Genomic DNA, 5,187 nt, shown 5'->3' with positions numbered 1-5,187 from the left:
ACAGCTGGCAGGGTGACAGGAGGGCCATGGGCCAGCCAGGTCACTAAGCGGCACCAGCTCTGTGCTCTGCTCCGAGGCTGCGCCCAGGTGGATGGCTGGAGAGGTCCCAGCGTGGACGCCAGGGAGCTGGGCTCAGCCCTGCCACTCGGCGGTGACTAAGTCTGGGCTGCTGACGGAGCCACTCCACTGCTCAGTTTCCTCTTCTATAAGTTGAGGACACTCACAAGTCCACCGCAGGACTATTGTAAGGATTAGAGGCGATGATGAACTAAACAACACTGGCCTGACACACGCAGTTGCCCAGAAAATGTTATCCCTTTTCCTCCTTTGCTGCTGTAAGCCTTGGTCTTGGCATCAGACCGCCTGGGTTCAGACTCCAGCTCTCCACATCCTCAGCTCCATGACTTGGCAAGTCCCTAACTTCCTACACCTCAGTTTCCTCATCTGTAAAAGGGGGCTATTACTAGATCAAACGAGGGGTTGCATGCAAAGCCCTTAGCATGTTCCTGGGCTCCCAGGAAGGGCTCCGCAGAAAGCAGCTGTCAGTCATGCATCGGAAGGGCTATATGGTGAAGCACTATAGTCTGGTAACTCCTCTCTCCTCCGCGCTGGTCCAAGATCCAGCGGTATGGGCACCATCGGGGAGCTGGTTAGTAAGGCAGACTCTGGCCCTCCCCGAGCTGCTGCTGAACCAGAATCTCATTTAACCAGCCCCTCTCCCCAGCCCCAGGGAGCTGCCTGCAGGGAAGCTTAACTGAAACGCAGTGTTTCCCAAACTTGCACCTCAGAAATGGGCTGTGACTGCACGTTCCCAGACCCTCATCCTGGACCAGGGGATTCCGACTCTTGTGGGCACAGAGCTGGGAAACACCTTGCAACTAACCTTTCCTGGTGATGGGGGGGTCCCCACCTGAGCAAGTGGGGCTCTCCTGCGGGGGGAGATGGACAGGCTGACTCGGGAAGGGGAGGCAGGCATTTGCTGAGCCCACTGGTCCTGGGGTTGCTGGGCCCAGCGGCCTGGGGTGAGGCCTACGAAGCTCGAATGAGGGGACAGGTGGCAAAATGCGTAGCACACAATTGGAGTAAGTAGTGTTCAAAAGATAACTGTTAGGCGAATGAATGAATGAATGAACAGGTAGCACCAACGCACTAGAAAAGAAAAGAAAGGAAACCACTCAGGAGTTTTGCAAGCGTGTTCTGGGGCCCCGGGGCAAGGCTGCATTTTGTCCTCCTGCCTGCATTTCATACCTAAATTTTAGTTCACATGTACTTGAGGACCCAACAAACACACAGACTCAGTAGCAGGGAAAACTGGCATCTCATTCAAGCACCTTCTTCCCCACACGGCCCTCTCCAGGGCTGGTAACGGGCCACCCCGTTGTATGACCTTCGTAGCATTTACCGTTCTCCGAAAATACCTTGCTAGCTGCTTGCCTACTTGTCTCCTTGAACTACATCGTAACCTCCAGGAGGTCCACGTCCTGGTCACCAGGCTGGGTCTGCGGTGTCTGGCCACTTCAAACCTCTCTTTGGTTCTGCCGTCACGTCGCCTCCTTCTTTTGTGTCAAATCTCCCTCCGCCTCCTTCTTATAAAGACCCTCGTGATGATGGTTAGGGCCCAGCCAGATAATACAGGATAACCTCCCCATCTCAAGATCCATGACTTTAATCACACCTGCAAAGTCCCTTCTGCTGTATAACGTGGCATTTACAGGGTCTGGGGGGTGAGGACCTGGACACCTTGGGGGCATGGTTGAGCTGGCCCCAGGGCCTCGCAGAAGGCATCTGTGCAGGGGGCCCCTCTGGAAGCCAGGGCCCGACAGGGTGTTGTCAGCAGCTATCGGCTCCAGTGACTCGGGCAGTGGGGATGGGCAGGCTCTAAAGAAGCCACACAAGTGGGCACAGAATGACTGCAGGCCTGTGTCTGCCATGGCCAAGGTCATTTCACAGCTGAGAGTGAGCTCCAGCTCCACCGGCTACGGGAGACTGTCCTGCCTTCTCCGCAGCAGCCCCGACACACGTGCTGGGGGTGCCGGACACAGCTCCCAGGACGCAGAAGCCTGCAAGCGGGGAGAGGAACGGCGGGAGAGCCGGGGTGGGGCACGGCTCTGCACCCGAGAATTTGTAAATTAGATGTCAGATTGAAGCCTTGAGAGCCGACGGGACTGGCGCTCTAACAGCTGGATAATGGCACATAGAGCATCCTCCATGAGTGACTGGGGAAACTGCGGGATCTGCCAGGATCCCTTCTGGGGACCAGGCTGAAAGGGGCAGACACGAGAAAGCAAACACTCTTCCACTTCCATTGCCCTTCGCGGAGCCTCTTGTTCAATAAACTAGTTTCGCTGTCATCCTCCCTCCTGGGAGGGCTCAGGCGGCCTCGCTCTAAGAAAACCTGGTAGGACAGCACCAAGCCCCACACAGGAGTGAGAAACCCTGAGGAATCTTCCTTTCCAGGCTGGGCTTCCACTACAAGCAAGCTGTGCTTTGAAAATCTGCTCTAATGAACGACGGCAGCAAGGGGACTGATCCTCACAACGTTTATCACAATGAGTCTTGTACACAGGAGGGTCTACTTGCGCCACCGGGCAATGAACGTGCTGCTCAGACAGCTGGACCTTGGGCGAATGGGCCCGTTTCTAGAAGGCTCTTGGTATTTTGACCTAGAAGCTTGGGCCTCTGCTGGAGGTCTTTCTAGACCCCAACCAACCTTTTCACACTGCCCGTGTGCAAGATGTCGGGGAAGCAGAGACTAATTTCCTCTGCCTGCCACGTTCTGGAGCCCACGTGTCCCGGCACATTCATATCCATCACCATGAACAGGGATGAACAGGTGCCACGCACGGAGCCAAGGGCAGCTGTAACAGTGGACGGTCTCAGCCCCTGCTCTAGTGGGTGAGACAGGCACGAAACCCAGGGAGCACGGTCCCTGATGGAGGGAAGGGTGCCAGGAATGATAATAGCACAACTTCATACCTGGATCAGGTGAGCTTGTGAATGACCACCCCACACCCGCTTTGTACCAGCCCCATGAGGTTAGGTGTATCATGTACCCAGGGTATGAACGAGGAAACTGAAGCCGGGAGGAACTTGCCTCTGACCACCCAGCGAGGATGGAGGTGACTGGGATATGGGCTTGAGTGGACCAGTGGTCACACCCATAGCTGCTATACTGTGCGGTCTCATAGGCAACTGTCCGCTGGGTCGGGATGGGGAAGGTTTATTGCAGGAGCTGAATTGTGGGGTAGGAGCTGAGGGGAAGCAGAGAGGAGGGGAAGAAGGCAGGGATGCCTGGGCAGGAGGCGACGGTGATGGTGTTGCCATGTGAGGGTATGGGTGGCCCACGGGTAGCCCATGAGCAGTTGAGAACTGCTGGGATTGTCTGCGTGGAGGGAGTTGGGTGTGGGGAACCAGGTGGAGCCTGGCATGGGTGTAGTGGAGTCTGAGTGACGAGCTTCTGCTTCCTGTTCAGTCACCTGCTACCATCTTGGACCTTGGGGGTGATGTGGGAACACCCTGTGTGCATGCTGAACCTCCTCTGATCCCCCATCCATCACCGTGACCAGCTGAGAGGCCAGGGCCCTGTTCTGAGACCTGAACATTGTCTCGGCCACTACCACTGTCTCTGGCTGGCCCCAGGCCACCACCTCTATCCCTCAAGCCCTGAAAGTAGCCAGGCCGGTGAGGGGAGCTGGTCCCTGATGGGTGCAGCTGCATTGGAGCCCAGCTTCCCTTGATCTTGTTTGTACAGGTGGGAGGTCTGTTTGGAAAGCTTGGGCTCCAGCAGTGTCTCCTCTGGGGCATTCACAGGAAATACAAGGAGGCCACTGGAGGGCTCCAGTCAAGGGCAAGCAGAGGGGGCCTCTGGCTGCGACTGGCGGAGATTGGGACTTGGTCTTTGTATTCAGGGAGACTGAGCCCCAGAGCCTCATGGCAACCAAGGCTGGAAAATCAGGGTGGGAAAGAGAAAAAGGGTTCTAGGTGAGTTTGGAGCAGGGCCGGACATTCGCTCCTCTGGCTTTGTAAGCAGTCAATTCCTTGTCTTTTCTGCTTGAAATAACTAGAGAGGTTTCTGTTTTCCTGACGGAACTGCCTAGGGTCTCACGTATAATATATAATGAACAATGGTTTTGCCTTCCTGTCTCTTGAAACTGCTTTGTTGCTGTGATCCTCAAGGTGTCCCGTCTCCCGTGCATCCATCACACCCACTTCAGATCCCGCCTTCTCTGGGGAGCCTCCCTCTGACCACCGCGGCCCATAATGCTTGCTCCCTTCTGCCAACTCATTCATTCATTCATTCACTCATTCGTTCATGAGTGTCTACTGAGGGTCTGCTCTGTGCCAGAAAAGACAGGTCCTCCCCAGCACTAATCACTTCCATCCTACTCAAACCGACGATGCTGAATTTTACCTGCCCCTGGAAAACAGCGAAGATTTAGAAACCCCCTCACCCTTTTGTGTTCTTCAAAGACGGCTCACTGCAAAGCACCAACCTTCCCCAGGTGACTAGGTTGCAACTCACAGATCCTCCCCCCACCCCCAACATTTACCTGTGACAAGGTCAGACCCTCCAAATTACCATTCTTTGCTCATGAAAGATTAGCTGAGGAATTCCCTGGTGGTCCAGTGGTTAGGACTCTGCACTTCCACTGCAGGGGGCACGGGTTTGATCCCCGGTCGGGGAACTAAGATCCCGCATGCCGCGTGGCATGGCCAAAAAAATAAAAAGATTAGCTGAACTGTTTGTCCCCACTGACCAAGCTGGACAGGTCCATGTTTGGTCATCCGACTTCACCAAACCTTAGTGAAGCTTCTGCCCTCCCGCAAGGCTCCTGAGTTCTGGCCGCCCTTGGCCTGGGCCAGCATACTACACCTCTTAGCGGCCTCCCAAGGACACTCGGCTGATGGCAGGAAAGACGTCCTCCGATGTACTGCCCATCACTCCACCTCCACTCCGTCCACCGGGCTGTTCATTGGCACGTTGGCACCTCCCTGTGGAGGAAGGGCCCTTCCCCTGCCTGGCCCTGGGAGGCTTGCTCAGCTCGTGATCCCAGCCTCTACCCTAATGTGATTGTCCCTCCCCACTCTTGCAAAGATCCTGTCTGGAAAAGTCTCTCCTTACCTAAGTCCAGATTGGTTTGTTTGTTTTTTTATATGTGCTTGTCTCCTTTTTTTTCAGTTGTGGTA

General features: G+C 55.4%; 1 non-coding gene across 1 annotated transcript; it reads left to right on the top strand.

The window, feature by feature from the left end:
• The first annotated feature begins 4,612 nt into the window (after nucleotides 1–4,612).
• On the top strand, nucleotides 4,613–4,685 carry TRNAG-UCC (transfer RNA glycine (anticodon UCC)). Its single transcript has one exon. It is a non-coding gene; the product is annotated as a tRNA-Gly (tRNA).
• The last annotated feature ends 502 nt before the right edge of the window (nucleotides 4,686–5,187 follow it).

Source organism: Phocoena phocoena, chromosome 5 (assembly GCF_963924675.1).
Source record: "Phocoena phocoena chromosome 5, mPhoPho1.1, whole genome shotgun sequence".
Lineage (NCBI taxonomy): Eukaryota > Metazoa > Chordata > Mammalia > Artiodactyla > Phocoenidae > Phocoena > Phocoena phocoena.
Note: the sequence above shows the minus strand (reverse complement) of the source record. Positions and strands in the feature narration are given on the sequence as shown.